Below are 12,404 nucleotides of genomic sequence, written 5' to 3'. Positions count from 1 at the left end.
TAGTAGCATTGTCCCTTCTCTTTTTTTCTCTCATATTATTTTTTTATTTGGGCCTTTTATCCTTTTTTATGGCCTCTTTTTTTTCGTCCGGAGTCTCAACCGGACTTGTGGGGGAATTATAGTCTCCATCATCCTTTCCTCACTGGGACAATGCTCTAATAATGATGATCACCACACTTTTATTTTCTTACAACTCAAGAATTACAACTCGATACTTAGAACAAGATATGAGTCTATATGAATGCCTCCGGCAGTGTACCGGGATATACAATGACTCATGAGTGACATGTATGAAAAAATTATGAACAGTGGCTTTGCGACAAATACAATGTCAACTACATGATCATGCAAAGCAATATGAAAATGATGGAGTGTGTCATAGTAAATGGAATGGTGGAAAGCTGCATGGCAATATATCTCGGAATGGCTATGGAAATGCCATGATAGGTAGGTATGGTTGCTGTTTTGAGGAAGGTATATGGTGGGTGTATGATACCGGCGAAAGGTGCGCGGTATTAGAGAGGCTAGCAATGGTGGAAGGGTGAGAGTGCATATAATCCATGGACTCAACATTAGTCATAAAGAACTCATATACTTATTGCAAAAATCTACAAGTTATCAAAGCAAAGTATTGCGCGCATGCTCCTAGGGGGATAGATTGGTAGGAAAAGACCATCACTCGTCCCCGACTGCCACTCATAAGGAAGACAATCAATAAATAAATCATGCTCCGACTTCATCACATAACGGTTCACCATACGTGCATGCTACAGGAATCACAAAATTTAACACAAGTATTTCTAAAATCCACAACTACTCAACTAGCACAACTTTAATATCACCATCTCCATATCTCAAAACAATTATCAAGTATCAAACTTCTCTTAGTATTCAACACACTCATAAGAGAATTTTATTATTAATCTTGCATACCTAGCATATTAGGATTATTTAAGCAATTTACCATGATATTTAAGACTCTCAAAATAATCTAAGTTAAGCATGAGAGATCAAAAGTTTCTATAAAACAAATCCACCACCGCGCTCTAAAAGATATAAGTGAAGTACTAGAGCAAAACATATAACTCAAAAGATATAAGTGAAGCACATAGAGTATCCTGATAATTTCTGAATCATGTGTGTCTCTCTCAAAAGGTATGTACAACAAATATGATTGTGGTAAACTAAAAAGCAAAGACTCAAATCATACAAGACGCTCCAAGCAAAACACATATCATGTGGTGAATAAAAATATAGCTCCAAGTAAAGTTACCGATAGAAGTAGACGAAAGAGGGGATGCCTTCTGGGGCATCCCCAAGCTTTGGCTTTTAGGTGTCCTTAGATTATCTTGGGGGTTACATGGGAATACCCAAGCTTAGGCCCTTGCCACTCCTTTTTCCATAATCCATCAAATCTTTACCCAAAACTTGAAAACTTCACAACACAAAACTTAAAGTAGAAAATCTCTTGAGCTCTGTTAGCAAAAGAAAATAAAAGACCACTTCAAGGTACTGTAATGAACTCATTATTTATTTATATTGGTGTTAAACCTACTGTATTCCAACTTCTCTATGGTTTATAAACTATTTTACTAGCCATAGATTCATCAAAATGAGCAAACAACACACGCAAAACAGAATCTGTCAAAAATAGAACAGTCTGTAGTAATCTGTAGCTGGAGCAAGATCTGGAACCCCAAAAATTCTAAAATAAATTTATGGACGTGAGGAATTTATCTGTTAATCGTATTAAAAAGAATTAACTAAATATCACTTTTCAAATAAACATGGCAGCAGTTCTCGTGAGCGCTAAAGTTTCTGTTTTTTACAGCAAGATTAACAAGACTTTCCCCAAGTCTTCCCAACGGTTCTACTTGGCACAAACACTAATTAAACACAAAAAAACACAACCAAAACAGAGGCTAGATAAATTATTTATTACTAAACAGGAGCAAAAAGCAAGGAATAAAAATAAAATGGGGTTGCCTCCCAACAAGCGCTATCGTTTAACGCCCCTAGCTACACATAAAAAGCAAGGATAGATCTAGGTATTGCCATCTTTGGTAGGCAATCCATAAGTGGCTTTCATAATAGATTAATAAGGTAATTTAATTTTATTTCTAGGAAAGTGTTCCATGACTTTCCTTAACGGAAATTGGAATCTAATAGTTCCTTCCATCATATCAATAATTGCACCAATCGTTCTAAGGAAAGATCTACCAAGAATAATATGACATGAAGGATTTCAATCTATGTCAAGAACAATAAAATCTACGGGCACATAATTCCTATTTGCAACAATAAAAACGTCATTAATTCTTCCCATAGGTTTCTTAATAGTGGAATCCGCAAGGTGCAAGTTTAGAGAGCAATCATCAAAATCACGGAAACCTAACAAATCACACAAAGTTTTTGGAATCGTGGAAACACTAGCACCCAAATCACACAAAGCATAGCATTCATGATCTTTAATTTTAATTTTAATAGTTGGTTCCCACTCATCATAAAGTTTTCTAGGGATAGAAACTTCCAACTCAAGTTTTTCTTCATAAGATTGCATCAAAGCATCAACGATATGTTTGGTAAAACCTTTATTCTGACTATAAGCATGAGGAGAATTTAGCATGGATTGCAACAAGGAAATACAATCGATCAAAGAGAAATTATCATAATTAAATTCCTTGAAATCCAAAATAGTAGGTACATTAACATCTAGAGTTTTGATCTCTACAATCCCACTTTTATCAAATTTAGCATCAAGATCTAAAAACTCTGAATTTTTGGAACGCCTTCTAGGTAAAGGAGGATCATATTCAGTCCCATAATTATCAATATTCATATTAGAAAACAAAGATTTAATAGGGTACACATCAATAACTTTTAGATCTTCATCCCTATTATCATGGGAACTAGAAGAACACGCTTTTATAAAGCAATCTTTCTTAGCACGCATCCTTATTATCATGGAAATTCTCATGGCTTTCAGAGACTCATTGATATCATGCTTAGGTGGAATATATCTAAGTTTCAAAGAATCAACATCAAGAGAAATTCTATCAACGTTTGTAGCCAACTCATCAATCTTAAGCAATTTTTCTTCAACCAAAGCATTGAAATTCTTTTGCGAAGTAATAAATTCTTTAATATTAGATTCAAAATCAGAGAGTATCTTATTATAATTTCCATAAGAATTGTTGTAGGAATTACCATAATTATTAGAGGAATTACTAATATGCGGCCTAGGTTTAAAGTTTCCTCTATACGTGTTGTTACCAAAATTATTCCTACCAACAAAATTCACATCCATAGATTCTTTATTATTCTCAATCAAAGTAGACAAAGGCATATCATTAGGATCAGAAGAAAGACTTATATTAGCAAATAATTTCATAAGTTGATCCATCTTTCCACACAAAACATTAATTTCTTCTATCGCATGCACTTTCTTATTAGTAGATCTTTCAGTGTGCCATTGAGAATAATTAACCATAATATTATTTAGGAGTTTAGTAGATTCTCCTAAAGTGATTTCCATAAAAGTGCCTCCCGCGGCCGAATCTAAAAGATTTCTAGAAGCAAAATTCAATCCGGCATAAAAATTTTGTATAATCATCCACAAACTTAAACCATGTGTTGGGCCATTACGTATCATTAATTTTATCCTCTCCCAAGCTTGTGCAACATGTTCATGATCAAGTTGCTTAAAATTCATAATATCATTTCTAAGAGAGATGATCTTAGCGGGAGGAAAATACTTAGAGATAAAAGCATCTTTGCACTTATTCCAAGAATCAATACTATTTTTAGGCAAAGACGAAAACCAAGCTTTAGCACGATCTCTAAGCAAAAAAGGAAATAGCTTCAATTTAACAATATCATTGTCCACATCTTTCTTCTTTTGCATATCACACAAATCAACGAAGCTATTTAGATGGGTAGCGGCATCTTCACTAGGAAGGCCGGAAAACGGATCTTTCATGACAAGATTCAGCAAAACAGCATTAATTTTACAAGATTCAGCATCAGTAAGAGGAGAAATTGAAGTGCTAATAAAATCATTATTGTTGGCATTGGTAAAGTCACACAATTTAGTGTTATCTTGAGCCATCGCGACAAGCAAGCAATCCAACACACAAGCAAATGAGGAGCAAGCGAAAAAGAGGCAAATAGAGAAAGAGAGGGAGGATAGAGAGAGAGGGCGAATAAAACGACAAGGGTGAAGTGGGGGAGAGGAAAACAAGAGGCAAATGGCAAATAATGTAATGCGAGAGATAAGGGTTTGTGATGGGTACTTGGTATATTGACTTTTGCGTAGACCTCCCCGGCAACGGCGCCAGAAATCCTTCTTGCTACCTCTTGAGCACTTGCGTTGGTTTTCCCTTGAAGAGGAAAGGGTGGTGCAGCAAAGTAGCGTAAGTATTTCCCTCAGTTTTTGAGAACCAAGGTATCAATCCAGTAGAAGGCTACGCGCGAGTCCCTCGCACCTACAAAAAACAAATAAATCCTCGCAACCAACGCGATAAGGGGTTGTCAATCCCTAAACGGCCACTCACGAGAGTGAGATCTGATAGATATGATAAGATAATATTTTTGGTATTTTTATGATAAAGATGCAAAGTAAAATAAAAGCAATGAAAATAACTAAGTATTGGAAGATTTAATATAACGAAGATAGACCCGGGGGCCATAGGTTTCACTAGTGGCTTCTCTCAAGAGCATAGGTATTTTACGGTGGGTGAGCAAATTACTGTTGAGCAATTGACAGAATTGAGCATAGTTATGAGAATATCTAGGTATGATCATGTATATAGGCATCATGTCCAAGACAAGTAGACCGACTCCTGCCTGCATCTACTACTATTACTCCACACATCGACCGCTATCCAGCATGCATCTAGAGTATTAAGTTCATAAGAACAGAGTAACGCCTTAAGCATGATGACATGATGTAGAGGGATAAACTCATGCAATATGATGAAAACCCCATCTTGTTATCCTCGATGGCAACAATACAATACGTGCCTTGCTGCCCCTACTGTCAGTGGGAAAGGACACCGCAAGATTGAACCCAAAGCTAAGCACTTCTCCCATTGCAAGAAAGATCAATCTAGTAGGCCAAACCAAACTGATAATTCGAACAGACTTGCAAAGATAACCAATCATACATAAAAGAATTCAGAGAAGATTTAAATATTGTTCATAGATAAACTTGATCATAAACTCACAATTCATCGGTCTCAACAAACACACCGCAAAAAGAAAATTACATTGAATAGATCTCCACAAGAGAGGGGGAGAACTTTGTATTGAGATCCAAAAAGAGAGAAGAAGTCATCTAGCTAATAACTATGGACCCGAAGGTCTGAGGTAAACTACTCACACTTCATCGGAGAGGCTATGGTATTGATGTAGAAGCCCTTCATGATCGATGCCCGCTCCGGCGGAGCTCCAGAACAGGCCCCAAGATGGGATCTCGTGGATACAGAAAGTTACGGCGGTCGAATTAGGGTTTTGGCTCCATATCTGATCGTTTGGGGGTACGTAGGTATATATAGGAGGAAGGAGTACGTCGGTAGAGCAACAGGGGGGCTGCTATGTCTTGAGCTTGCGTTGGTTTTCCCCGAAGAGGAAGGGATGATGCAGCAAAGTAGCGTAAGTATTTCCCTCAGTTTTTGAGAACCAAGGTATCAATCCAGTAGGAGGCCACGCTCAAGTCCCTCGTACTTGCACAAAACGATAGCTACTCACAACCAACACGATTAGGGGTTGTCAATCCCTTCACGTAGATATAATATGTTTGGTATTTTTGGTATAAGGATGCAAAGTAAAAAGTAGAGGCAAAGTAAAAATCAAAACAAGATTAAAGTGATGGAGATTGATATGATGAGAATAGACCCGGGGGCCATAGGTTTCACTAGTGGCTTCTCTCAAGAGCATAAGTATTCTACGGTGGGTGAACAAATTACTGTTGAGCAATTAACAGAATTGAGCATAGTTATTAGAATATCTAGGCATGATCATGTATATAGGAAACACGTGCGTGACAAGTAGACCGAAACAATTCTGCATCTACTACTATTACTCCACTCATTGACTGCTATCCAACATGCATCTAGAGTATTAAGTTAAAAACAGAGTAACGCCTTAAGCAAGATGACATGATGTAGAGAGATAAATTCATGCAATATGAAATAAACCCCATCTTGTTATCCTCAATGGCAACGATACAATACGTGCCTTACTGCCCCTTCTGTCACTGGGAAAGGACACCGCAAGATCGAACCCAAAGCTAAGCACTTCTCCCATGGCAAGAACTACCAATCTAGTTGGCCAAACCAAATGGATAATTTGAAGAGACTTGCAAAGATAACCAATCATACATAAAAGAATTCAGAGAAGATTCGAATATTATTCATAGATATACTTGATCATAAACCCACAATTCATCGGTCTCAACAAACACACCGCAAAAAGAAGATTACATCGAATAGATCTCCACAAGAGAGGGGGAGAACTTTGTATTGAGATCCAAAAAGAGAGAAGAAGCCATCTAGCTACTAACTATGGACCCAAAGGTCTGAGGTAAACTACTCACACTTCATCGGAGAGGCTATGATGATGTAGAAGCCCTCTGTGATGACGGCCCTCTCCGGCGGATCTCTGGAAAAGGCCCCAAGATGGGATCTCGTGGATACAGAAAGTTGCGGTGGTGGAATTAGGTTTTTCGCTCCGTATCTGTTCGTTTGGGGGTACGTAGGTATATATAGGAGTAAGGAGTACGTCGGTGGAGCTCCGAGGGGCCCACGAGACAGGGGGTGCCCCCCCACCCTCGTGACCGCCTCTTTGACTCCTTGGAGTTGGGTCCAAGTTTCCTGGATCACGTTCGGTGAGAAAATCACGTTCCTGAAGGTTTTATTCCGTTTGGACTCTATTTGATATTCCGTTTCTTCAAAACACTGAAATAGGCAAAAAACCAGCAATTCTGGGCTGGGCCTCCGGTTAATAGGTTAGTCCCAAAAATAATATAAAAGTGGAAAATAAAGCCCAATATAGTCCAAAATAGTAGATAATATAGCATGGAGCAATCAAAATTATAGATACGTTGGTGACGTATCAGGCATCCCCAAGCTTAATTCCTGCTCGTCCTCGAGTAGGTAAATGATAAAAAGAGAATTTTTGAGGCGGAGTGCTACTTGGCATAATTTCAATGCAAATCTTCTGAATTGTGATATGAATATTCGGATTCGAAAGATTCAAGACAAAAGTCTATATTGACATAAAAATAATAATACTTCAAGCATACTAACAAAGCAATTATGTCTTCTCAAAATAACATGGCCAAAGAAAGTTATCCCTACAAAATCATATAGTCTGGCTATGCTCTATCTTCACCACACAAAGTATTTAAATCATGCACAACCCCGATGACAAGCCAAGCAATTGTTTCATACTCTAACTTTTTCAAAACTTTTTCAATCTTCACGTAATACATGAGCGTGAGCCATGGATATAGCACTATAGGTGGAATAGAATGGTGGTTGTGGAGAAGACAAAAAGGAGGGGAAGATAGTCTCACATCAACTAGGCGTATCAACGGGCTTTGGAGATGCCCATCAATAGATATCAATGTGAGTGAGTAGGGATTGCCATGCAACGGATGCACTAGAGCTATAAGTATATGAAAGCTCAATAAGAAACTAAGTGGGTGTGCATCCAACTTGCTTGCTCATGAAGACCTAGGGCAATTTGAGGAAGCCCATCATTGGAATATACAAGCCAAGTTCTATAATGTAAAATTCCCACTAGTATATGAAAGTGATAACATGAGAGACTCTCTACTATGAAGATCATGGTGCTACTTTGAAGCACGAGTGTGGTAAAAGGAGAGTAGCATTGCCCCTTTTTATTTGTTTTCTCTTTTTTGGCCTTCTTTTTTTCTTTGGCCTTTCTCTTTTTTGGGACAATGCTCTATTAAATGATGATCATCACACTTTTAATTATTTACAACTCAATGATTACAACTCGATTGTAAAAAAAAGTATGACTCTATATGGATGCCTCCGGCGGTGTACCGGGATATGCAATGAATCAAGAGTGACAAGTATGAAAAAATTATAAACTGTGGCTTTGCCACAAATACTATGTCAACTACATGATCATGCTAGGAAATATGACAATGATGAATGTGTCATGATGAACTAGATGGTGGAAAGTTGCATGGCAATATATCTCGGAATGGCTATGGAAATGCCATAATAGGTAGGTATGGTGGCTGTTTTGAGGAAGGTATATGGTAGGTGTATGATACCGGCGAAAGGTGCGCGGTATTAGAGAGGCTAGCAAAGGTGGAAGGGTGAGAGTGCGTATAATCTATGGACTCAACATTAGTCATAAAGAACTCATATACTTATTGCAAAAATCTAGAAGTTATCAAAGCAAAGTATTACGCGCAAGCTCCTAGGGGGATAGATTGGTAGGAAAAGACCATCGCTCGTCCCCGACCGCCACTCGTAAGGAAGACAATCAATAAATAAATCATGCTCCGACTTCATCACATAACGGTTCACCATATGTGCATGCTACGGGAATCACAAACTTTAACACAAGTATTCTTTATATTCACAACTACTCAACTAGCATGACTTCAATATTATCACCTCCATATCTCGAAACAATTATCATGCTTCAATCTTTTCTTAGTATTCAACACACTCAAAAGAAAGTTTCACAAATCTTGAATACCAAGCATATTATTATTAAGCAAATTACCATGCTATTAAGACTCTCAAAATAATTTAAGTGAAGCATGAGAGATCAATAGTTTCTTTCAAACAAATCCACCACCGTGCTCTAAAAGATCTAAGTGAAGCACATAGAGCAAAATTATAATGCTCAAAAGATATAAGTGAATCACATAGAGCAAAACTACTTAACTCAAAAGATATAAGTGAAGCACATAGAGTATACTATCAAATTTTAATTCATGTATGGCTCTCTCAAAAGGTGTGTACAGCAAGGATGATTGTGGCATACTAAGACACAAAGACACAAATAATACAAGACGCTCCAAGCAAAACACATATCATGTTGGTGAATAAAAATATAGCTCCAAGTAAATTACCGATGGAAGTGGACGAAAGAGGGGATTCCCCGGATGCCTTCCGGGGCATCCCCAAGCTTTGACTTCTTGGTGTCCTTGGATTATCTTGGGGGTGCCATGGGCATCCCCAATCTTAGGCTCTTGCCACTCCTTGTGCCATAATCCATCAAAAGAATTCATCCCAAAACTTGAAAACTTCACAACACAAAACTTAAAGTAGAAAACTCGTGAGCTCCGTTAGCGAAAGAAAACAAAAGACCACTTCAAGGTACTGTAATGAACTCATTCTTTATTTATATTGGTGTTAAACATACTGTATTGAAACTTCTCTATGGATTATAAACTATTTTACTAACCATAGATTCATCAAAATAAGCAAACAACACACGAAAAACAGAATCTGTCAAAAACAGAACAGTCTGTAGTAATCTGTAGCTAGCGCAAGATCTGGAACCCCAAAAATTCTAAAATAAATTGCTGGACGTGAGGATTTTATCTATTAGTCATCTTAAAAAATAATTAACTAAATATCACTCTTCAAATAAAAATGACAGAAGTTCTCGTGAGCACTAAAGTTTCTGTTTTTTGCAGCAAGTTCAACAAGACTTTCCCCAAATCTTCCCAACGGTTCTACTTGGCACAAACACTAATTAAACACAAAAAACACAACCAAAACATAGGCTAAATAATTTATTTATTACTAAGAAGGAGCAAAAAGCAAGGTATAAAAATAAAATTGGGTTGCCTCCCAACAAGCGCTATCGTTTAACGCCCCTAGCTAGGCATAAAAGCGAGCATAGATCTAGGTATTGCCATCTTTGGTAGGCAATCCATAAGTGGCTCTCATGATAGTTTCATATGGCAATTTTATTTTCTTTCTGGGAAAGTGTTCCATGCCCTTTTTTAATGTAAATTTAAATCTAATATTCCCTTCCTTCATATGAATAATCGCACCAACCGTTCTAAGGAAAGGTCTACCAAGAATAATAGGGCAAGAAGGATTTCAATCTATATCAAGAACAATGAAATATACGGGCACATAATTCCTATTTGCAACAATAAGAACATCATTAATCCTTCCCATAGGTTTCTTAATAGTAGAATCCGCAAGATGCAAGTTTAGGGAGCAATCATCAAAATTACGGAAATCTAGCAAATGACACAAAGTCTTGGGAATAGTAGAGACACTAGCACCCCAATCACACAAAGCATAAAACTCATGATCTTTAATTTTAATTTTAATAGTTGGTTCCCACTCATAATAGAGTTTTCTAGGGATATAAACTTTCAACTCAAGTTTTTCTTCATAAGATTGCATCAAGGCATCAACTATATGTTCGGTGAAGGCTTTATGTTGACTATAAGCATGTGGAGAATTTAGCACGGATTGCAACAAGGAAATACAATCAATTAAAGATCAACTTTCATAATTAAATTCCTTGAAATCCAATATAGTGGGTTTAGCAACATCTAGATTTTTATTTCTTTCAATCCCACTTTCATCAATTTCATCATAAAGATCTAAATACTCCGAATTTTTAGGACTTCTTCTAGGTAAAGGAAGATCATATTCAGTTTCATCAAGATTCATATTGCAAAACAAATATTTAATAGGGGACACATCAATAACTTTTAGATCTTCATCTTGATTTTCATAGGAATTGGAAGAACACGCTTTAATAAAGGCATCTTTAGAAGCACGCACCCTAGCGGTTCTTTCCTTGCACTCATCAAAGGAAATTCTCATGGCTTTGAGAGACTCATTGATATCATGCTTAGGAGGAATAGATCTAATCTTTGAAGAATCAATCTCAAGAGAAATTCTATCAACGTTTCTAGCCAAATCATCAACTTTAAGCAATTTCTCTTCAAGCAAAGCATTAAAATTCTTTTGTGAATTCATAAACTCTTTAACACTATTCTCAAATTCAGAGGGCATCTTATTATAATTTCCATAGGAATTGTTGTAGGAATTCCCATAATTATTAGAAGGATTACTAGGATATGGCCTAGGATTAAAATTCCCTCTATAAGCGTTGTTACCAAAATTATTCCTACCAACAAAATTCACATCCATAGATTCATTGTTATTCTCAATCAAAGTAGACAAAGGCATATCATTAGGATCAGAAAAAACACTCTTAGTAGCAAATAATTTCATAAGTTCATCCATCTTTCCACTCAAAACATTGATTTCTTCTATCCTATGCACTTTTTTATTAGAAGATCGTTCAGTATGCCATTGAGGATAATTAACCATAATATTATCTAGGAGTTTAGTAGCATCTCCTAAAGTGATTTCCATAAAAGTGCCTCCCGCGGCCAAATCTAAAAGATTTCTAGAAGCAAAAATCAATCCGTCATAAAAATTTTGTATAATCATCCGCAAATTCAAACCATGAGCAGGGCAATTACGTATCATTAATTTCATTCTCTCCCAAGCTTGTGCAACATGTTCATGATCAAGTTGCTTAAAGTTCATAATATCGTTTCTAAGAGAGATGATCTTAGCGGGAGGGAAATACTTAGAGATAAAAGCATCTTTGCACTTGTTCCAAGAATCAATACTATTTTTAGGCAAAGACAAAAACCAAGCTTTAGCATGATCTCTAAGCGAAAAAGGAAATAGCTTCAATTTAACAACATTATTATCGATTTTTTTTCTTTTGCATATCGCATAAATCAACGAAGCTATTCAGATGAGTAGCGGCATCTTCACTAGGAAGGCCGGCGAATTGATCTTTCATAACAAGATTCAACAAAGAAGTATTAATTTCACAAGATTCAACATCGGTAAGAGGAGCAATCGGAGTGCTAATAAAATAATTGTTGTTGGTATTGGTGAAGTCACACAATTTAGTATTATCTTGAGCCATCTCGACAAACAAGCAAACTAGCACACAAGCAAACAAGAGCAAACAGGCAAAAGAGGCGAATAGAGAGGGAGGATAGAGAGAGATAGGGCGAATAAAACGGCAAGGGTGAAGTGGGGGAGAGGAAAACTAGAGGCAAATGGCAAATAATGTAATGCGAGAGATAGGGATTGTGATGGGTAGTTGGTATGTTGACTTTTTGCGTAGACTCCCCGGCAACGGCGCCAGAAATCCTTCTTGCTACGTCTTGAGCTTGCGTTGGTTTTCCCCGAAGAGGAAGGGATGATGCAGCAAAGTAGCGTAAGTATTTCCCTCAGTTTTTGAGAACCAAGGTATCAATCCAGTAGGAGGCCATGCTCAAGTCCCTCGTACCTGCACAAAACGATAGCTACTCGCAACCAACGCGATTAGGGGTTGTCAATCCCTTGATG

Source organism: Triticum aestivum, chromosome 5A (assembly GCF_018294505.1).
Source record: "Triticum aestivum cultivar Chinese Spring chromosome 5A, IWGSC CS RefSeq v2.1, whole genome shotgun sequence".
NCBI lineage: Eukaryota > Viridiplantae > Streptophyta > Magnoliopsida > Poales > Poaceae > Triticum > Triticum aestivum.
Note: the sequence above shows the minus strand (reverse complement) of the source record.